The sequence below is a fragment of the Alosa alosa genome, chromosome 6, assembly GCF_017589495.1.
Source record: "Alosa alosa isolate M-15738 ecotype Scorff River chromosome 6, AALO_Geno_1.1, whole genome shotgun sequence".
In the NCBI taxonomy this organism is placed as follows: Eukaryota; Metazoa; Chordata; class Actinopteri; order Clupeiformes; family Clupeidae; genus Alosa; species Alosa alosa.
Genome location: NC_063194.1, coordinates 28,053,487 through 28,078,126, shown reverse-complemented (window position 1 = coordinate 28,078,126; position 24,640 = coordinate 28,053,487). Strand labels below are relative to the sequence as shown.

At 44.3% G+C, this 24,640-nt stretch overlaps 1 protein-coding gene across 1 annotated transcript in view; it reads right to left on the bottom strand.

Annotated features, from left to right (window-relative positions):
* Positions 1–17,270, bottom strand: part of rarab (retinoic acid receptor, alpha b) — a gene marked incomplete at its 3' end in the record, with an annotated part of 148,226 nt that extends 130,956 nt beyond the window's left edge. The window contains exon 1 of the mRNA XM_048245494.1: positions 17,039–17,270. The remainder of the gene's footprint in view (positions 1–17,038) is intronic.
* Between the last annotated feature and the right edge of the window lie 7,370 nt (positions 17,271–24,640).

Here is a 24,640-nt window from a genome sequence, read left to right as displayed (position 1 = left end):
GTGCTAGATTCAGCAGACAGTGCTTGTGCTCTGTTCAGCTCTTTGTGGAAGGGAAAAAAGTTTTGAGGCAAAAGGAGGGCACATCTCATCCGAGCAAAAACAGGATGATTCATCCCGATGAACACTCACAAACAGACACAAACACACACAGCCATCTGCGCACGCACATACAGACACACAGACACATTGACACACACAGACACACAAACACAAGCGCACACATATACATTATATATAACACACACAACACATTAAAATACGTACACAAACACAAACACACACACATACACAAACAGTGATAAGGCTCCCTCCAGGCTTGACGTTAATGGTGCCAAAGAAGCTCTGAAGTGGTAGAATGGGGAAAAAACTGTCTGGAGGCAGTCTCCTCAAAGGCTTAAGCCTGGATCACATCAGGGCACTTAAACACCTGCCAATCACAACAAGAAAAGCCCCGCTTCAAAAGTGTGCTAAAGACTTCTTTCACTGCTTCTCCCACCTCTTTCACTCATGCTGAGGGATCTTTCCTGGAAGGTGGGAGGGTTCTGAGGACACGTGCTATGGCGTGTCCATTGTGCTGATTGAGGTAGAGAGTTGTTGAATTCTGGCTGCAGAAAGACTTTTGATAAGCAGTCCAGTGATTTTCTTGGACATACACTATTGATGGTATAAAGAGCTAAATCTTGACCAATAATTGGTGTGGTGGATTTAAGGAATAAGCTGCAATTCCTTAGAAATTAAAACTTTTTTTTTGTGCTGTCAATGAAACATTGTGCAATTTGTTCTTCCAAGTAATCCAGAATTCAGACATCCCTTCTTTTCTGTATGAAATGAAAATAAAAAATGGGATGTTATTGTTGGTTATGAAGCTATCAAGCAATCATCCCTTAGTCATTTCAAAACTTGGATTCCAGCTGCATCTCTCTCTCTCTCTCTCTCTGTATGTGTGTGTGTGTCTCTCTCTCTCTCTCTCTCTTGTGTGTGTGTGTGTGTGTCTCTCTCCTCCGTTAATTCGCTTCATTTAATTGTCTGTGGTCGTCATGGTTTCTCTCAGCAACGTCTGAAGTCTGAGCCATGGGGAACCTCCACTGTGTGATGGATGGCCGACACACCAAGAATGGACACTGCTGGGAAGAAACTCAGAGGGGTCAGCAGAGGTTAAAGGCTCGTTCTGTGCGCTCGTTATACGAGGGCCGTGGAGGGAGGGCGAAATTCCACCGTGTTTTTCGGGCGAGCGTCCGATGCGCAGCAGAGCCCATAAATGTCTGCAGCGAGGGACGGTGGGAGAGAGCGCAGTGGCGCTCGGGCCGGAGATTTACGCCCCGCTATCTGCGCCCTTTACAGTCGGCCCGCGCAGGGCAAGTGGAGGGACCCTTTGAACTGCTGCGCCACCGTCGGTCGGGTTCAAAGGGGGTGGGGAGGGGTGTACGGTGGGGGCAGCTCAAACAGACATCTTTCTGTATGTCACTCAGCCCAGCTTGAGTAACATGTTCAAACAGACGGCTGCTCCTCTTCACCCGCCCCCAACTTCAAACACATGCAGAAAGCCACACATCTGTAGCACACACACACACACACACATACAGGCACACACACACATACAGGCACACACACATAGGCATGCACGGCACGCACGCACACACACACACATGCACACACACACACAAAGCACATGATTGACTGGACATTTCGTAAACCTCATAGTGCTTTATGAAAAGTATGTCAATGTTGATGGGTGTTTGTGATTGTAATAACGGCCTAGACTCTAAGCCTGCTTAAAGCGTATGGTGGGTCACCAAATATGTCCATGCAGAGTGAAGCCATATGGCTCAGTCATGTACTCTTGTATAGGAAGATGAACTACAACTGGAACCTGATTAACACATACTGTATCTGGAGTCTATCTATAAGACCACAGCGAGGTCAGGGAGCCGGGAACCACAGAGTTAATGTCATCAATGGCCTTGTCACACATCTTCTACTGAATGCAGTCCTCTCATGTTATTTTAGCTGACATATGAACTATATTCTTGTATCTATTTTCTCACTTTTTGGACATCTGCCTGTCAGGATATCTATCTTTTTCTATCATTCTTAGAATGTTTTTGCTAGTGCTTTCACTTTTGAAGTGAGTCACAAAGATGTGTCGATGGGGAGTAAAACCTTATGTTTATCACATCTATCTTTGAATAAGAAAAATGAATACACCACTCAAAAATCTCTTATTTAAAGCATATTCATGTGTTTAATGCATACATAAATATATGCTCACGCCCTCTCTCAAATGTAAGAAGGCTAGAAGTAATCTGTCTTTCACTTGCAACCTTTTCAGGGCAGCCGTGGCCTACTGGTTAGCACTTCGGACCTGTAACTGGAGGGTTGCCGGTTCGAACCCCGACCAGTAGGCATGGCTGAAGTGCCCTTGAGCAAGGCACCTAACCCCTCACTGCTCCCTGAGCGCCGCTGTTGTTGCAGGCAGCTCACTGCGCCGGTATTAGTGCGTGCTTCACCTCACTGTGTGTGTGCTGAGTGTGTTTCACTAATTCACGGATTGTGATAAATGCAGAGACCAAATTTCCAGAGTATACTTATACTTATCCTTTTCATCTCTCTATTCTCAGTACCTCTCAGAGTCCCACTACAATAATTTATTCTCTCCATCCCTCTCTCCCTCTCTCTCTCCCTCTCCCCTCTCCTGCGTGTGTCCTGGCTTGCCTCCAACTACAGGTCGCCGGGTCTGCATCAATCCGCTGAGCCTGATTGGTGATTAGCGGTGATCCTCCCGAGGTTTATGACCAATCCAATCGGCGTAAGGAGGAGACGAGAGGGGGGCAGAGAGCACGGCGGTCCTCCGAGGGCATCCAGGCACAGGCCACTGCCCCCGGCGCCGCTTAATGGGCATCGAGGGCATCGTATCGTACGAACAAAGAGCCTGGTGGGCTAATCTGGATCCACACGCTCCAGCGATCCAGGAGGATTAACTGGGTAAGAATGAATAATGATGACCATCCTCCCATTGCTGCTCTTCAGGAACGGACTTCACAGAATGTGTATGTGTGTGTGTGTGTGTGTGTTTGTGTGTGGGTGTATTCAGGTTATCAGGTGAAATGATACACAGTAAGTCATACTAAGACTGAGGCAATACAAATAGTCTATAGCACACGTTTAAACAAAACCCAGAGAGAGAGCGATCTAAAGAGGAAGAGAGAGAGAGACAAAAAGAAAGAGAGAGAGATCACAACAGGGAAATATCAGCACACTTGGCTTTCTTACAAGGATGCCTGGCAATGTTTCCATCATCCAGAACCACCACCCCCCTCTCTCTCTTTTTCTCCTACTTCTGTTTTTTTTTTCTGGCCTCCATTGCTTCTGCTCTATTACTCTATTTATCATTCCCCTATATTGCTTTTTCCCTCCTCCGCTCTCTCTCTCCCTCTCTCTCTCTCTCCACCCCTTTCCCCAGTGTGTGGGAGGACTGCGGGCAGCCAGGCGGGCAGACCCCATTAATGCCGGCCGTTAAATAATGACGGCGCAAGGCTGTGGCGGCGGCTGTCACTGTGGCGGGGAGGAGCGGGAGGCGACGGCTTGTTTAATTTACCTCGGCCCATCTGTCTCCTGCCACGGCTCAGCTAGCCAGCCAAGCGGCCAGGCAGGCAACCAGGCAGGCAGGCAGGCAGGCCGGCCAGCTACAGCGCCGCTAGTGCTAACACTAGCACTTAGCTCTTCCTCCCCTCCGCACATCTGCGTCTTCCATCTGCTCAGATAGCTCTATCTAGCTAACGTTAGCTCTGCTGGTGCTAGCTAGCTTGCTTGTGCCCTTCCTTTGTGTTGGTGTGTGTTGGTCTTCCAGCTGCACAGACAAGGTCTGCTCAATCTCAGCCATGTGTGCTACACTGCTGGCATGACTCTGACATTCCTGTGGAATGGTGACAGTGTTTCAGACGTTAATCAACTGAGAGGCAATGAGCAAAAACCCCTTTTAAAAAATGTTTACCATCTGCTTACATAGTCACAGGGAAAAAGACCATGTTTGTCAGTGGCACCAATCCCCACTGCTAACATTTACCACTTCCATCTGTGTGTTTGCTCTGTCACTTCAGAGGCCTAAAGCGGAAGGTCAACGTGTCCCCTAGATTCTAAGACACGACCTAACATAACACCGAGAGGACGGCACCCTGCCAACACCTCGCATGCCCTCAGCAGAGCTGGCCGAGGTGCCATTTCCTCCCAACACTCTCAGTAGCTCAGCACTACTTCCTGTTTTCAATCAGGATGAGTCAGCACGCCACAAGAGCACTGTCTGCTGGAAGAGCTCTGTCCGCTAGTAGCGATGAGACATCTACTGGCCTCCCCGAAATCTGGCGCTGCTCAGATAAGGGACCTCTCGGCCGCTTCATGTAGATGAGAGCCTAGCGGCTGGTAAGGCCCGCTGTAAGTCACACACCGCAGGTCGTACACTTTGCACAAAGTGTCACGGAGCGCTTTGTGTGTTTTCGTGACCCGCTGCTACCACTAGCGCTTTCCGTCCGTCGGTAAGTATTTAAGCCCAGATGCTCTTGCCTCTGCCGCCACGGCCCACCGAAAACACCGACAGCTGGACAGCCGCGACACTCAATCCATTTCTCTACATTAGGCCTAAACTGGGGCCATATGGGGAGCAGATTTTTGACAAACTGACGCTGGCACATCATTTGTTTTGCTGGGAATGGTCTGCGCATGAGCGAGCGAGCGAGTCTCCAAAGGCAGGAAGAAGAGCAGGAGGAGCAGCCTCCAACTTCCTCTTTCTCTGGACATGCAGGCAGGCGGGCGGGCAGCGCGAGGCCACCCGTCTCATTCTCAATACACTTCTTTGGGCAATCATTTTAGTATTTGTATATAAGCATTAAACATTTGTTTAGTTCATTTTCTGTTGCTGTTTATGTAACCTGCGCTGTGTTGACCGTGCGGCACTCAGAACTGCACTCGCCCCAGACTCAAACCCACAAACAGCAGCACCTTGGAGCGGGACTCCAGTGTGCTAGCAATTGAGTTAAAAGCCCAGGCTGCTAGCTCTTTCACCAGCATGTCTTTTAAGGCGTTGGGAGGGAGGTTTACACAACGTCGACACAAGCTGGCTACCTTTTCACTTTTTGCCTGCATGGCACATCCTCAACCATAGCAGCATCTCATTACATGCATACTGCATCACAGTGTCAGTTCCCTGTCTGCTATCTGAAATCTGGTGGATAGACACACAATAGGCTACTTGCACGAGAGGCTGTCAATGCGTGCTCGTCAGTTTCTGTTGGAGCCAGGTGTGTTTGAACCTGCCACTATTGTTAATGTAATTAGTGTCTACACGGACCCGGTTGGGTGTTGTACCTAGTGAATCACCACGTTACGATAAAGAAGGATTTATGCGTGTGTTAAAATTGTTATTATTGGGCAAACAAGATATTCAGTGTGGGAGTGAAGATGTAAGGAGCAGAATATCACATGCCGTTACAACACAGTTAATGCTCCAGTGGAAGACAAAGAAGCGCAATGAGAGCCTTTCGTGGAACTAGCCCTTTGTGTTTCCATCCTGAAGGGTTGAGTGTTTTTCCTTGTTATGTTCAGTGCAATCGGAAAGTTTTCAGCATTTTGTTATTTTTTTTTTTTTATCTTAAAATGGATTCAATTCCTTTTTTTCTAATAAACCTAAGAGCACATCCTCTCCTAATAATGTCGAGTGAATTCATTTAGGCACAGGTGGACTCCAATCAAGTTGTAGAAGCATCTCAAGGACCATTGATAGAAGTAGGATGCACCAGAGCTCAATTGCAAGCATCATAACAAAGGGTCTGAATACTTATGTAAATGGAATATTTCAGTCTTTTATTTTTTATAAATTCACTAAACACTCCTGCTTTTTTGTGGCATGTTGGAGTATTGTGTGTAGATTGATGATAAAAAAAATTAATTCATTTAAAGATCAGTCTGAAAAATAACAAAATGTGGAAAACTTGAAAGAGTCTGAAAACTTTCTGGTTGCACTGTATGTGTATGTCAAACAATTCTGTCTGTCTGTCTTTAAATTCATCTAATTGTTCCATATAGTCACCAAGCTGTGCATTTATACATATAAACGACGCATCCAATCAATCAACATGGAACGGGCAACAAACGTTAACAAGAATTATAGATTTTGCCTTTGAAAGCAAACGGAAAGTTGTGGCTATCTGAAGTGAACATATTCAACACACCAATACAGTGAGCGTAATAAACGAGCCGATGCAAAGCTACTTTCCTGATGGTGTTTTGGTGAGACCAGCGAAAACTCAAGATGTTCAAAATGGCTGTCCAGATTAATGAGGCCTATCCACATCATATGGAGAATGATGGGCTGATCTGCCTCTCAGATATGGAACAGAAACAGATATGTACAATATCCTGACAAAATCAAAAGTTTCTCATTTATTCTCGTCACTCACTGTGTAAACCTACATGTCCTTTTTCTTGCACACACAGGATTAACAGGATTAAAATCTGGAGCCAGATTAAAACATATCTGGAATGTACTCAATTAGGGGCCACAATGTCAACAGGGTCGGAGCAGATCGTAAAGAAAATGTCAGAGGACAGTGTCACCTACATTGAGCCAGGTTCTTTACAACTTTATCTTTACAACTGACCCTGGACTGCAGTGTGTGTGTGTGTGTGTGTGTGTGTATAAACATTTCTGGTACACTACAGTAAAGCAAGGAAAAGCAGACAGCCTAAGGACAGACCAGGAACTGGAAATAACTAGGATTTCATACTTGACAAACCAAACCTTTAACTGGAGAATATATCACATAAAAACAAGACATGGACAAAACTATGTTTTACATGGCCATGTTTAATTTAAAAAAAATGTCAATAACCAGGAACAGCAGTGTCCTGTGATAGATGCCTGTAGCTAACTTAGTAAACTGGATTTATTTACACAAGGCCACACAGTTGTGCTATTCTAACACAACTACGACCGTTGAATTGACCACTTTTCATCCCCCTTCTTCAAATGTTTGCACTGTGTGTGTGGTAATATGTTTGCACATCGATTGACTGATTGATTTCATTTGAAATTCAAAACAAAGCAGGTCTCTGCCAAGACAACATTGGCAAACTGTACAGTGTTTACATTCAAAACCAGTGAATCCACATGGAAGGTCAGCAAGGTCTCCCAAGAGGTGTTTCACCAGTTTTCAATACTGCTTCTCAAGCAAGGAGCATCAGTGGGATACTAATATTACACTGGATGTTCCTCTTTTCAGTTTCACAGTAATTTCCTGAGTATTCACCACATTGTTTATAAACCACAGGACAGTGTTTTATGCAAATAATAATTTAAAAAAGTGTAGTAACCGCACCTGTGAATTAACCACAAATTATTGGGGGCCAAGCAGCGAAGCTGCGAAGGCACCCATTGTGTTTCTACGTTTTCCTATTATTACAGTGCATGAAAATACACTGTACTGTTCTTCCTAGGCTTCTTCTGCTTCTTCTTCTTCTTCTTCTTCTTCTTCTAACGCAATTAATGCAGCTTCAACCGTTTAACGTAGAAACTTCATTCAAACAATGTTACGTAGGTCTTACTTAGGACATCTGGGCTTTGTATTTTTCATCTTTGTAACTTTTATACTTTTTAAACTATTTATTAAAAACTACTCAAAATTTCCCCATACACTTAACATTGGGCTGATGACATCACAATGGGCTAATTAACTTGATTTGCACCTGTATCAACTTCCAGCTGCTCAACTAAGCCCCATCAAAGAGCCAGATAAGCTGATTGATTGATTGATTAAATTATTAATTAAAAACTACATTGGCCTTTATGACATCACAGCAATTAGAATCGTGTGCCAGGTGGCCAGAACACCTGCATCAACTGTCAGTTTCTCAGGCTTTAAGCATACAGTCTCATTCTCTTAAGGCGAGACACGGCAGGTGAAAACATTGTTTTTTCATGCACTGGTCAATTTCGAGATTTTGAGCTAGTCTGTTACCTTAGCATGTATTCTATCACACTACTACAACAAAAAAAAATCCGATTTACACATTTAGGTGTTTATTTAATTATATTGTGTCTACTCGCGCCTGTATATTTATCCTAAATTCAGCGAAAGTTAGCATTCTAACCTTGCATGCACTCCCGCGACTCTGACCCAAAACATATTGTGTGTAGTACCGTTGGAAAGCTCTGTTTTTCCTGTATCACGCTATGTGATCCATATATGGACACTTCCTTTGTATCAGCAACCAATCGCGAAAGTTCAAAGATGAGTCTAGGCTGAGAACGGAATCTCATTGGCTGTCTTTCAAGGCTGTTTTCTCAAAACGAGTTTCCTCTCCCACTCTGAGCAAGAAAACGCCACTTCAGAAGCACTTACATACACCAAACTTTCTAGACTTATGCCTAACTATATTTCGAAGATTTTTACAGAGGGGTTTGATATATTATTCCTAGCCTGACTTACATGACATTTTATGCCTAAAAACATGGCAAAAATCGATTTTTTAGGGCTATTGACATCATATTCTGATTTACAGGATAACTAAAATAGATATTCATAAATCCCTCTGCAAATTTTTCAACATCTATTATCTGAACACAATGAAAACATAATTTTGAACCTGGCTGTATCCAATGCTCAGGTTTCTTGCTTTAAAATACAAATTAGCGCATATTTAATTAGATAATGCCTAATTTGCATATGCAAACATTAAATTACAGAAAACTTCTAATACATTTTTTTCTCATATTAATGTAAGTAATCAACTGGGTAAGTTTCATAGTGATATCTGCTTGTTAAAAAGTTTACCCTATTCACCTGTAGTGTCTCGCCTTAAGACTACAGATCATGTTCAACTGTTTCAACTGTTCAGTCATTCCAACTATATTAAACCTCATGTACCTAGCAAATAATTTAACCATTTAAACTATCCACCTATATTAAAGCTCATGTACCTAGCAAATAATTTAACCATTTAAACTATCCACCTATTTAACTGTTCAGTCATTCCAACTATATTAAACCTCATCTACCTAGCAAATAATTTACCAATTAAACTATCCACCTATTTAACTGTTCAGTCATTCTAACAATATTAAACCTCATCTACCTAGCAACCAATATAGTTTGTTTTTACTCTGTATGATATTTTACATCATATTTTTTGCATTTTCATGCACTGTATTTCCTTGGCACACAAATTAGGCACAGTCCTATGATTAATTTCACCAAGTTTCAAGTCGGCACCTCGAGCACTCTAATGCCACCAACAGGCCAAAGTTGGACGTGCGTTCATGCAAGTAACTTTTGACCCGTTGGCCTGATTGTCAAATATGAGGTATCGTTGGAATCTTTGGACCAAGCTGAGTTCAACGCATCCTATGACATCATTTTCCGCCATGATGGATTTTCCGCCATATTGGATTTAATCAAAAACACCTAAAAGTTTTCACAGGTCACAAAGTTTGTCCGATTGACACCAAACTTGACACCCATAATCTTCAGTCCAAGCCTCAAAAAAGTTATCCATTTTTGTCTTCAAACCTAAAACCGTTCGCCTGTAACAGCCAATCAAATTTGGTGGCGAAGCCACCAAACAGGAAGTGAAGGGATATCTCAGCAAAGCTTTCACGTATCAAAACCAAATTCGGTACATGGGGTCAGGACCAAATAAGGAGGAGGCTCAATACATATCATGACTTTTGACCTAAAGGGTGGCGCTATAATTAGCAAAATTACCTTTTGGCCTGTAACGGGTGTTGTGTTTGGAATTAAAACTTACTAATGGTGATTGTTAATACTGTGGGAGGTCCTAAGTCCGACAGATGTGAATTTGTGACGTCAACGTAATTGATCCAGCCGCCATATTGGATTTAATCAAAAACACCTAAAAGTTTTCACAAGTCACAAAATTTGTCCGATTGACACCAATCTTGACACACAAAATCTTCAGTCCAAGCCTCAAAAAAGTTATCTCTTTTTCAAACCTAAACCTTCAAACCTAAAACTGTTTGCCTGTAACAGCCAATCAAAATTGGCGGCAAAGCCACCAAACAGGAAGTGAAGGGATATCTCAGCAATGCTTTCACATATCAAAACCAAACTTGTTACATGGGCTCAGGACGCAATTAGAAGGAAGCTCAAAAAATTTGGTAAATTTTGACCACTGTGTGGCGCTATAATCACAGGAAGTAGGCTCATATCTCAGCAATGCTTACACATATGGAAATCAAACTTGGTATATGGACTTGGAACCCAATCCTGAGGACACACAATACATTTGGTGATCTTCGACCACTAGGGGGGCGCTAGAGATACAGGAAATTAGCTCATATCTCAGTAACACCTTTACGTATCAAAACCAAATTTGGTATATGGACTCGGGACCCGATCCTGAGGACGCACAATACATTTGGTGTACTTTGACCACTAGGGGCGCTATAATTAGGAAGACTTTCTCGTATTGACACCAAACTTGGTACGTTGATTCGTGAACACATCCTAAGGACCCACAATACATTTGGTGATGTTTGACCACTAGGGGCGGTATGATTAGCACTTTCACCTATCGCAAGCAAACTTGGTATGTGGACTTGGGACTACATCCTGAGGATGCCAAATTAATTTGGTGTGCTTTGACCACTAGGGGTGCTATATTTATTAACACTTTCACCGATTGAAACTAAACTTGGTATGTGGAGTCATGACCCCGTATTGAGACTGCACAATTATTTTGGTGACCTTTCACCAGTAGGGGTGCTATAATTATAAACACTTTCACGATTTAAACCAAACTTTGTATGTGGACTTAGGAGTACATTTTGAAGACACACAATACATTCGGTGACCTTTGAATCCAGTCCAGTCCAGTGCAATCCAATCCAATCAAGTCCAATCCAATCCAATTTAACACAACACAGTCAAGTCCAGTCCAATCCAATCCAATCCCAACTCCTGCTCCACTGCTTATCTGCTTGGCCCTCTCATTGCTGCTTGCAGCTATATTTAAACATTATTTTATTATGAATCCAAATCAGATTGTGATGTAATTACAAAGAAGAAGAAGAAAAATAAATGTATTTCCATGTACTTCCCGTACCTGCGTATGAACCTCAGAGCTGAAGAAATGTAGCTAAATCAATATATAAACGTCGGTTAAAGGTGCCATGTGTAAGAATTGAGGTAAAAATATCCAAAAAATGAGCTACACGCATCAAAAGAATGAGAAGAAATAAGGGCGATGATGTCATTAAAAAAATGACAAGGTATAGTGCTGCAGAGATATCAACCTGAATTAGCATGCTAAATTACTAGCCACAGCCCGACAGGTGTCATAATACCAGTTTCGGCCATGGGAGGCGGTATGCGGGCAACATAACCGCCAGCCAAACTGCAATACACGTGTCTCGGTTGTTACTCTAGGGTAGACCAACTAACTTTCTGAAGGTATACTGCCCCCATCTTTTATGGAATGTGGAGTATGAATTGATTTTTTGCCGGACATTACACATGGCACCTTTAATAGTTGGGAAATTACGATAATGTTACGTGTCTACTGTACGTGATGCATAAGCATACAGACCGTATTGCCTAAGAAACAACAAACAAATGTGCATTTCCACTGAGAATGTAATACATTCACTCTTGTTATTACTATACAGTTACTACAAATACATCCATTTTTTGTGTTTTCATGTTATTGTCTTATTACACCACAGCATGCAAGCAGCAGTAGCACCTCTAGTGATGGCGTTGTTGAGATTAGAGCACACCTCAGTGTGGCCATCTGAAAAGGAGGAGGGCTCCAACAAAGCTGAGTAAACAATGTTGATAAAGCGGTTTCACCAACTATGGCAGATATTTGTGAATGGCATCTGCTGTGATTTGTTTTGGATTAAGCCGAGACTGTAAAGACGACCTTATGAACATGGCAGGCATTGTTTTGTTGTTTTTTTTTTTTTTTTTTAAAGTCCCATCTATGGTCACGGTGGCATGACATACACACAAAAAGGCCAGTGTCATGCAATATCACAAGAGACTATCTATCATTACCATTCTTGGTTGAGTGAACAAGGCGGCGTTCAGATAACAGTCTTGCAACATCCAACAGGAACTATGCAAAGTTCCATACCAGCAGGGCCAGACGTGTCCACTCATGTGGGTGGACTCTATGGATCCCCACAGCTCTAGGCCCTGAGAGGACCCACGGCGACAGACTCTCTTCTACCGGGATGTACAGTAGATATCGTGATTTATGGAGCAGTCTTTAGGGCTGATTGTTTTATGGAGTCATAAAAAACTTGAACATGACCAACTGTCCAATGGGACAAGGCTTAGCATATGTGCGCCACATGTGGAATACTGACAGTGAAAGCTATTATCAACAGCATTACACGGACTAATTAGGCTTAAGAATGTACTTTCATGTGTAAATACAATGGAGGCAGTTAGAGTATAAGCTTGCTATATGTGCCTGTTTTTGTTTCAAAAAGCATAGTCAATGGAACAAAGAACGAACTGCACCAGGGATCAATGCATTCCACACACGCAAACTTAGCTCAAATTGCACTAATTCACAAAGAATTCAGCAGAATGACTTATTTGGCTAGTGTGCTTTTTAATTTCACCTCTACATTTTCACCCATCTGTGAGGAGTGAACACACACTCACTAGGAACAGTGACACACACACACACACACACACACACACACACACACAGCCGATAGCTTCAGTGCTATGTGGAGGGGTTAGGTGCTTAGCTCAAGGGCACTTACCTGTGGATGACGACAATACCTTTCCTATCGGTCAACAGATGAAGCAGGTGTGCTCGACTCCAAAATAAACTTATAAGCGTTTGGCTGTGAAAAAAACCCCAAATATGCTGATAAAAAAAGAGTTTATAGATATATGCCCCAGTGCTATGTTAAGCAAAAAAAAAGAATTTGTCCTAAGCATTTCAGTAGGCTGTCCCTGGGAACTCTCCCTGAGATTCAGGATGTGTATATAACTGTTAGTCCACCATGTATAGCATAGTGCTCAGGCCAGATAGCTCTTAACAAGACTATAGTAAGTTGTATTAGCCCTGCCTGCTCCATCAGAGACACAAGGCTATGGCAGATGCTGAGACACTCTCACATTGTCTATTGTTAGAAACACTGCTTATGGTGTTATGACAGGAATTCTGCTAAAAAGGGAGAGTGGTGAAGTGTTCAAGTATGGGAAGGCTCTGCAAGCCTAAATGGTGAGCATAGGTCAATGTGTGTGTGTGTGTATGTGTGTGTGTGTGTGTGTGTGTCTGTAAGCCATTGTTGGTGTGACTATGCTTCTGAGTGATAAATGTGTGTGCACACATATGCGCATACATGATTCACAAATGTTTGTGAGCCTGAGTGTTAATGTGCATAAACATATATGAGGGTAAGCATGTGGGTAAGTATATATGTGTGTGGGTAAGTATATATGTGTGTGTGTGTGTAGTGGTACCCGTCATCACCTGACATCCATCCCATAAGTCATCAGGCACATGAAGGAGTGGGCGGGACTAGCCCACTCGGCAAGAGACAAATTTAGACTTCCAGGCTTCCTTCCCAGCAAACTCAGCTGCAAGACCCAGCTTGTCTCAGGACAATCAATCAGTTCACACCACACTGAGTGCACATATTTAACTTGCTCTCGCCACGGGAAGCCATCTCTTAAACACTCTTTAAACTGTTTATTTCCACCAAGTTCAATGTAAATGATGATGTAAATGAAATAAGTATGTACAGCGGGGCTGAGAGTGACCTGGTACAGAGCGTACTGCATATTTTTATCGCAGAACTCACTCGCACCACTGGTTCCTGTTCTCACTCTCTCGATGGTCTGCCAGTTCTTCAGAGACTGAGGAAGGAACACGCAAATACAGGCGCTGTTTCGTAACTGTCATTCATTTCCATTTTTTGGCCATTATCAAAAATGTATAGCAGCATCACAGAGAGAGCTCTCTGCATTAATAATGAATAATGTCCTCTCACCAAAGACAGTCATTTACGGATCGGAATACTGCATGTGAGATAACATTCTACAGAACACCACATAGATGTACACAGACACATGTAGACACACACTAATTCTCTTTTTTTCTTAGTCTTGCGCAGACATGTGCACACACACGCACGCACGCACGCACGCACACACACACACACACACACACAGGCAGCCTGTGGCATGACTGGCTCAGAACATCAAATAACGACACTTTGTTTCTAAATGGCAAGGGTGACATCACAAGGCCTTTCCTTAATTCAATCAGCCTTGTTTTTGAGACTGTGAGGCCCAGAGTTGACTGTAACACACACACACACACACACACAGAGGGAGAGAGCGAGAGAGAGACAGAGAGAGAGAGAGAGAGAGAGAGAGAGAGATAGGACATACAAGCCCAGAGCTCCTCTCCTTGAGCCAGACTCTCATACATCTCATTCCCATCTCATTCCCATCATATTCCCATCTCAGCCCATGCTGCATGTAAAATGCTAAACGGGGGCATTGGACCCTACAGCAATGGAGAACACCCTGTCCTACTCTCCTCATGTAGAAACCCATATTCCACATGCACAACACACCTGGCAGTAGCTGTAGCATATATGATCAGAGACGCCATTAAACACAACATATAGGTATGAAGCCTCCACAGTGAACACGTCTGGTTATCTCCAGTCTGTTCCTATATGAGCCAGCGTAACATGTCATGCACCTGTAATGAAAGGTTGCACTCCTACAGCGCTTTGGATGTGATCAAACAGAGCAGACAGATCACATTGTGCCCAGGCTAGGCTAGGCTAGGCCACCTTAGAGGAGAACAGAGAACGGCGGAGAGCATGTGTGTGCTCATGTGTGAGGGTTGCTATGATAGCATCTCTTACATCTCTTATTACAACACAGCAGACCAAATGCTCAGTGCAATAGAGAGACGGCAGGAACAGAGGAAGAACGGGCCTTCTTGTATAATCTACTATGCAGACAGGATACTTCCAGAAAACACCATAATTTATGTGCCAGTCATCCAGAGTTTAGTTTTCTCCATCAGACATTTTAAAAGTAGATCAACTTTTAATTATTGCCCTAAATTACAACTCTTAATGTGTGCCTGTAATTTTATTCTGCAGTACCAAACTGTCAGTTCTGATGCTAGGATGAAATGCCTACGAATTAGTCATAATGAACAGCAGCCTACCTGAGGTAAACAAATTAACATACAATGAATGCATGTGATATTCTGCAAGTCAAAATGGGTATAAGCAACAATCAACTAGCCAGACATAAGTTACTCTTACTGGCTGGACAAGCGGCCTTAAGATGGCCAGCCGCACAGCGGACGCATCGAGACAAGACGAGACAACGGACCGCAGGGCTTCAAACAGCACTTCGCTACAGCAAAATAAGGAAGCCAGACTTTCTATATGGCACTAATTCCGTCTTTGTCACCCAATTTCATCCATGACCCGAAGGCTTCAAGGGAAACCGTAAAAAGAGCATACATTGATGCTTACTGCCACCCAGGAAGGCCTGCAGGGAAGGGCCAACGAGACAGGCTGTGGGGTAGAGTTCTACCACTACACTCCTGTTTACGACTTTTGGAAAACTAAACTTTGGTTTGCTTTTCTCAGCCCACGGCACAGGGGTCACCTACAGTATGCAATAGTTGGCTGTGAATTCATAGGAGAATATCACTATCTGAGCATTGTCTTTGTAGGTTGCAGGAGCTGACCCATGGGTGCTAAAGTGCAAGCCTTGATACAGCCTAAGTCTTATTGCTCAATAAACAGGGATGTAGTGGAGGCTCAAGTCCACTAAACTAAACTCAAGTAAACACAGCTTATCCACCTCTGAAATTTCAGAAATAGAGTGTATCCACCTCTTATTAGAGTTGATCTACCTCTCAAAAGAGTTTATTCACCAATTGCAACTTTTAACATTCAAAAATCACCCTGTATTACATTCACAATATGTACACTCATCAACACTCTGAACCATGTAATACCACTGGTATTGTTATAAACATTGAACAATAACCTCCACCATCATCAAACATGTTCTGAATGCCTTTTTTAAAAATCTGATACGCATGGCGCTGTCCACCTCAACGAGTTCACAGAATTAATTCATAGTTTACCCACCTTTTATTTTACCACTACATCCCTGTCAATAATACAACGACCTGGCAAAAATAAGTACCTCCAATGCCCATCTTTTAGAAAATGTAATGAAGGTACTCATAAGCATCATGGTTTAATGTTAACCTGCAAAACTGTTGGCCCTGTGTTATGGCTCAATGATAATGCTGCTTCTGGGCAATTGAATGTAGGTCTGCTGTATTTGAAGCTAGCTGAACCATAAAACTAAGGCGAGTCAAGTTGGGGGTTTTTCCGTTGCAAGCTCTGATCTGAGTTGTAAACAATTGTCAACTATGCAAACTGTGGAATCTCCTTCTACAGATTTTACATTGTTGATCAGAAGGAACGCATTTTACGCACGGTATATCTACGCAACAACTTGCTAAATGCACCACTAGTTTAACAACGCGATGTTACCTTGCAAAACGAATCGCTGAGGGTTGTTGCCCGCCGAGTCTGTCTGACCGACACTGCCACAGCGTATTTCTTCGAAGAGCAACAAATCCACCACACATATAGATTTAATCTCATGGAATGACGAATACAACGTCTATATGTTCGAAGTGCAAAAATGCCCTGTCAAGAAGAAACACCGTAGTTTTCCTCCTAACAAATCTTTTCAAGGATACACCCTGCTGCTGTAGCCCATTATAAAACTAACGGGACAGCCGCAAATATGTTTATTTCGCGGTAAAAGGGGAAATCAGAACCAGGATGACGCACTAAATCCCCACAGTATTTTAACCAGTGGTTGTATTATGGTTAATGTTGCAATCCCGCCGACTATGAAAGTGCATTAATTATGAGGCTTCCGATATACCTGTCAAGCCACTGGCGATGGCATTGTCACAGGAATAGAAACCCCAGTACCTGTTGACTCCTCCTACCGACGTGTTGGTTGGTGGAAGTTCAACCCGGAGCTATTTTGATCACGGAGATCTCCTTCTTCAAGGTCGTGTGTTGTCCGGATGAGAGCCGAGGGAGAGCGAGAAACACGGCGCTCCTTTTCCCGAGCAGAATCGCCCTTGTGCTGGCAGCCGGCAACGCGAGACAGCTGATGCGTTTTTGCGCGGAGTGGCAGCAGAATGATGCGTTGCTCATAGGAAAGTAGCAGCCATTGCGGTCACGTGTTCAGTGGTGAAACCGAACACCGGCCAGCCCACGCAGTTGTCCCCTCCTTTGGTCCCCTCCCATTCTCCCACTTCTTCCGTTCTGTGCCAACGTTACTGTATGCTCGCGGAGGCCCACGTAGAACTCCGTGGGTATTTTCTGTGTATTTGCCGGCTGCATATTCTTGCATTTAAGAAACCCGACTTGTGTGTCAGCATGAAGTAATCGTTTTGGACATTTTCAGATGGAAAACGTAATCATCTCTTAAGAGTATCAATGTGGGCTGCGGAGTCATATCATGTATTTACCGGTGGAAAGCAATACAATGTTGCAGTGAAGCTAATTGTATGTAGTCTTTTTATTGTAGACAGTATAGCACTAAAACGCCATTAAAAAGGAAGGAGCTTGTTTCTTAAGCTTATTTTCACAACTTATTTTAACAACTTCATATCTTCAATCTATGTACTACTATCACACAGATAACAAAAGTGTCAAAGTCATCTACAGTGCATTGCAACATCTTGCATTTGGTATTGCCATGACAACATTGCAAGATTGCTATAATAGATGATGTTTGTTTATTTTTTTTGGATGTAGCTTTGGTGCTGAGGGTCATTAATGTCACCTTAAGAGTTTGTCATGTCATTGTGGTCATGACTGGCCCAAAGGCTAGGAATGACGAGGAAGATCCCTGTCACATTGCCTTCAGTCTTTTAATGACAAGTCAGCATTAAGCAGTGGGACTGAAGCGGCATCAGACTCTCACACAGAGGCATATGCAGGTGGTTTCTGTCTGTGTGCTTTTTCTGTCTTCCAACCAAACTCTCTCCCTTCCTCCCCCTCTTGTTTTTTTTGACATATTTTTCTTCCCTCCTGTATGAGGAATCTTGGCACGCTCCGCTGGCCGGTGTCCTCCCCTCCCCTTGCCTTGCCTCGCCACATCGCCATGTTTACACGGGGTACTATTTTGGAGTGCTGGGCACTCCTCCAGGGCTATTCCGAACGCCGCGCCTGTCCCTGCCTGCCTTGCCTGCCTGCCTTGCCTGCCATTGCACTCAGCGTTGCTGCTGCAGAGGCTGCCGCTCCTGAGGGAAGCATCTTGGGTGTCCACCACGATGCCTAATCCAATCCCCCTCACCCTACCAACACACACACACACACACACACACACACACTCCATCAGCACCTCCACCCCTCGCCTGGCTGAGCTGCGGCGATGCATGTGACAGATGCTCGTTGCCTGCCAGGAACTTTAGCCCAGATCCAGCAGCAGCAGCAGCCTCCTGCACCGGACCGAAGGAGGCGTTACACTGCATGGCTCCAAGTGTCCAGCACAGATAGAGAGGAGGGGGAGAGAGAGGAAGAGGAAGTGCAGTGTCTCCAGGCAGGAAGCCAGTGGATTTATGGGACATGGAGAACTGGTGTTATGCTCATTACTGTGTGTGCAGAATGTCTCTCTCCCTGCGGGCCTGGATTAAACACACTAAGGGAGGCTACACCTATTCAAAGGGACACCACACAATTATAACACAATATGTTAAGGCCATGTAATTTGCAAACCACAATGGAATGACACTTCCTGGCCATTGCTGCACTTAACACAATGCAACAAATGCACAAATGGTTTACCAACATTTCATCAGGGACAAATGACATGACATACACACATTTTGATAGCCTACATGAGATAATGTTAGTAAATGTATGAGCCAAATACACTAATTATTAAGTAAGCTATCTAGGCATGAAGACAAGACCAAAATCAGAACTAATTATACAGAAAACCATTCAACATGCTTAGTTACATGTTTAGACAACACAAATTGAAAGCTAGCTCTCCACATAAAACATATCTACAATCCCACTGATGAGTGCTTGTAAGCAAACAGAGGTTATTTTACTTGGCTAGTTACTTTTCCTGACACCAAGTATAAGCAGTGCATAAGGACGTTATATCAGTCGAGTAGGGAACTCCATACTACTCACAGCTTACTTTTCACACACATGCCAACAAGGAATGTGCCACAGATTTTACACCATACTGATGTAGACCTACTTCCTGTACCGACCCTTGCTCCCCAGACACAAACATACACACACAAACACAAACACGCACACACAAACATGCACACACACACACAAGCAAACACACTAGTTCACAGACACACATACACATACACACATGTTCAAAAATGTTCAGCATGTGCACCCATGCTGTGCCTGTTGCAGGAGAGTGACTGCTCAGTCCAAAAGCACTCGGGCTCACGAGGCTTGTGTGTTGAGTTTTTTTTTTTTTTTGCATAACACGACAGGGCTGGTTGCTTAGTTTTGTTATTGCAAAACACAGTCTGTGAGGATAAAATTGATGTGTTCATATTACACTGAATCTGATGCTTTTTGTGTGCTTGATTAGCGATTTTGACGTGATTAGTGTGCTCAAGTGTGGGTGTGTGTGTGGGTGAGTGTGTGTGTGTGTGTCTGTGTGCCTACTTATTTAATATGTTCAGTGGTCTGCTGACATGTATTTATGTCTATGTGAGTCATTATGCTATATACTGTATGTACGAATGTGTCCTCAGATGCTCACTGTGTGTGTGTGTGTGTGTGTGTGTGTATGTGTCTGTTGTGCCTCAGAGGGTCACAAGACTTGACCTAAGGAAATGAGAGAACACAAGCCTGTGAAGATCCTATCAGGGTCTGGGAAAAAAACATTAGCCAGCTTAGTATCGCACCCCTCCAAACCACTTCAAAGAGAACCTATCTGAGTGGGAATATTCTCGGTCTCCCTCTCACCCACACACACACACGCACACACAGACACACACACAAAAAACCCTTCCCCTCTATCCCAGTGAGTCACGTGTGCTGGTGGGCAGAGCCAAACCTTGAAGAAGCTGTAACATGCTTTAACGCTCAGAAATATTCTTTGAAAACTCATTTTTCCCTGGCTTGCCTAGACAGACAGCGCCGCAGAGCCAAGCCAAGCTGAGAGGAGAGGAGGAGGAGAGGACAGGAGTTGCACTGTGCTGTGCTGCGCTGTGTGGTGCTGCGGTGTGGTCCGGTGTGGCGGTTCGGTGCAGGGCTGCTTCATGGGCCCGGGCCCGTCTGCATAAGCATGTGGTAAGCTGTGAGGAATGCTTTAAATGAGTCCCAGATGTGGCCAGCAGACACGTTTAACCCCTAGCGAGCACGCACAGCCGCAGGACTTTGTGGAATCACGTTTTTTATTATTTCTGCCGGAAGCCATCCTCCCTCCCTCCCTCCATTTTTCCCCATTGATTTCTCTCATTTTCTTGTGGGGCTGTCTAGCCGTGTTTTGTGTAAGTGCATGCACAGTACGAATGCATAGGCCATAACAATGTAGATGGATTAGATGTGTGTGATCTATCCATCTGTTCCAATCACCTATATCCCTATACTGTGCAGGAGCCTGTGTCAGTAACTGCCCTCTTTATAGGGTTAACATTGTACAAAACAAACAACATTGTATGAAACAAACAAATTTATAAATCACATCATATGAATCACTAGATTAGCTGAAAGATATGACAGAACAATTTTACATGTAACTGAATTGTTTATTCATTTCTGTGCAGTACTCACATGTCAAAGGGCAGAGGGCTTACCCCTCACCTCTGAAGCAATTCAAAGGTTAGCATGACTAGCCAATCCTTTGAAAATAAAATAACAAGCAGGCAACTCCAATCAGGATGTGTAAGGTATGAGCTACACCAGGCGCGTAAAATCCATTTTTAAAAGACTAGTCTATTTTTAGTACGCAACACTATCACGTCTGGTGTAGCTATACTTCCATTGATTATAGTGGCAGCTAATTGTTGCAGCAGACGCTACGCAAACGGAACGCTTCAGTTACGCGCCTGGTGTAGCTCATACCTAAGAGTATTTTCTGCAAACGTAGCCTGAGCGCAGCAGCAAGTCTGGTCATTTGATGACGGTCCTCTTAGCGTGTGTGAAAGGACATGTACGCTGGCCGCGATTGTAAGGGCCAGCCGCAGCGCAGCGGGCTTATTGCTTATTTATGAAAGTAATGAGATGTGTTTGGGCACAGAGAGGAAGCTCAGTGAGTCAGCGCAGGCCGAGGGTGGGCACACTGAAATGACGGATATCCCTTTGAGAAATGAACTCAAGTGCCCTCTCTCTCTCTCTCTCTCACACACACACACACACACACACACACACACACAGACTCTCACTTTCAACATCCATCCCCCTCTGGATCGCCTCGCTCACTCACACTTAGTCTCTTTCTCTCTCTCTTTCTCTCTCTCTCTTGCTCTACCTCTTTGCATCTCAGTTCTCCTCTCCCTCCCTCTTTCCCCTTTCCTTTTTTGCTCTCAGAATCCCTTAACCTCTCTCTCTCTCTCTCTCTCTCTCTCTCTCTTCCTCTATCTCCCCCTTTCCCTTTTTTTTCTCTCAGACTCCTTTAACCTCTCCTTCTCTTTCTTTCTCTCCCTCACTCCCTCCTTTCCATTTTTCTCTCAGACTCTTCTCTCCCTCTCTCTCTCTTCCTCTCTCCCTCCTTCCCTCCCTCCATGGCTGCACTCACTGCACTCACTGGGCAGAACAAAGCCCTGGAATGAAGCCCATTAGGCAGACTGATAACAATGGACAGAACCATGTCTGTGGGTAAGGAGGGAGGAGAGGAGCGCCAGCATGGGGGTGGAGGACTTTAAAAGAGAGATTTGGAAACCTCAGAGCCACAGACAGAGTCAGAGGAGAAAAGGGAGAGCCGAGGGAAGGGGTGGGGTGGGGTGGGGTGGGCTGGAGGGGTGTGTGGAGAGACATGGGGCGGAGAGGAAGGGGGGTAGTGTGTGGGGATCGCCTGGCTGAGAGTAGGTTGACATAATTTTTAAACTGGCTTCAGTGTGCACAACGGAAGAGCCGTTTCTTTGAATGTATGTCTTTTTAAATAGGTTACATGGGAAATGCTAGCCAAATCGCACAACCACAATGACATCATGCTTTCAGATTACGCTACAGGGCTTTTAATTATACAGCATCCCTATATAATGTCTTGTATTACTCTTGTTGTTTTTTAAATTATTTAAAGTTCATTCATTTGTACCGATTTATTTTTTATCAGCTGTTGTTTGTTTTCAAAGAATAAGTTTGATGTCTTTACCATGTTTCCAGTCTCCATGCACACAGAGAGAAAGACAGTGAGAAACAGAGAGAGAGAGAGAAACAGAGAGAGAAACAGAGAGAGAGAGAGAAGCATGCTCACAGGAGATCTACACAGGAGATCTATGCTGGCACGGATACCTAAGCCCGAGCACTGTTGTCGTGCCCATTTATCTCTGTCCCTCTCCGCTGGCCTGTCATCGTCTCGTCTTGTTCCTCCCTGGTTGGCTCTTTCGTTAGCCCGTCTCATCTGTACCCTTGCACCCCCCCAGGAGAACCTAATCCACCGAAATGGCCGCCGGGCCGATGTCCCCGGACGAGTACGGGTGCGGCCGTATCACCTCTGCATTGCCACACAGATGGCAGCGGGGGACAATGTGAGACGGAGTGTTGAGAGAGCACCACTCTGAGTGCCAGGGGGAGCGGGAGCCAAGCGGGCCCTGTGGCGAGCCGCGTTCGCTGGGACAGGGGGGAATGAATTATTAAGAGCACCTGGCACTTCCTGTTATGTCCCCCCCCCTCCCAACCCCCCCTGCCTCTGCAACATGACTCCTGACCCACACGCGAGGGGAGGGGTGTGGTGGGGGGGTCAGAGCAACAAGGGGGAACAAACGGGGATCGCAGATGGAGATTTATATCAAATAATTAAAAAGACCCTCAAAGTCACGCAAAGCAGGAGGCTTCTGCTGCATGCTTCCTACATACAGTGTGCTATGCGTTTGTGTGCATCTCCATGTGTGCCAGAGTGACTAATCGGAATAGTGTATCTCGACTGGTGGTGTGTATCGGGCAAAGAAAAAGGAGAAAAGACTAATATGGTGTTGTGTTGTGTTGTGTGAGGCCATCATCATAATGGCAGAGGCAGGACATGCTGTTGTTGTTTATTTACAATACATGAGTTTTAGTCAGACAGAGACTTGGATTGCATAATGACTAAATGACATTGGTGACCCAGAAGAGTCAACACAATACATAAGCCACAGCACAAAGCCACAATACTATACCCTGTACACCTTATTGATGTTTATATACCTTTATATAGCAAAATGTATACATCTTATACTATACCTTACACTCTTATACATGATCTATCCTTTTTATAATCCATACAAAATGTGTGAGTGGATGTGGTGAACAGGTTCAGTAATCTGCACTCCTGTGCACTTACAGTCACATTTTGTGTGCAGAACATTGGCCACAGAACCTGAGGACAGAAACAAGGGGAAGTTCTGATGAGAACACAAACAAACACACACACACACACACACCACACACACACATAGTACGTATGGAAGTGTTGTTCGTCTCGCCCTGGGGCAGGCAGAGTGGAAACCGCAGACGGATACGCAGACTAGGGGCAAGACGAGGACACAGCAAAAGGCGTGCGCACAAACACACATTCACAAGGCCAATAAAACAGAACAGCTCAGTAAACGGCAATTAAAGCCCCAAGTACTAATTAGGTGGAAATTACTGCCAGTGAGAAGCCAGAGAGGAGGACTGGGAGGGGGGGCAAAATGGCGGCCGAGAGTTGGCAACATTTAACAGAGATACACACACACACACACACACACACACACAAACACACATGCATCTCTCTCTCTCTCTCTCAGACACACACACACACAGGCACACAGACACTCACACCAACCCAGCCAGCTAAACATCAACTTCTTGCATGGGAAAATCTTTTTCTAGAGTTTGGTAATTCCATGGTTTATCAAGGATCATTACTTTGGTCTCCGAGGTTCTGTTTCTCACACGTCGCAGCCCTCAAAGTGCACAGGGCTGTTCCATTTTCAACAGGAGACATGTGAATGCCAGCTTGTACACATCCAAGTATTCTGCACCGCACTAGGCTTGCTGCATCTGGAATAGCTGTCCTTTCCCATTGAAATGCTGGCCAATGCAACACACACTTCATTCACTTACACTTACAGTACTAATAGATTAGGCTGACTCTCTATTTCCTCTCTCACACACACTTGGATGCACACACACACACACACACAGACAGACATACTCTCGTGCACACACACACACACACACACACACACACACACACCCTCACTCTCTCTGTCTTTCACATGCCAATGCACACATACATCCACATACCTCTCCAGTGAACAGGCTTATTCCAAGCTTTGGCGGGTTTAATGTGTCGATGCCCTTTATAATTGAGTATTGATCTCAGTGTCAGCCTTGGTGGAGTGAAGAATA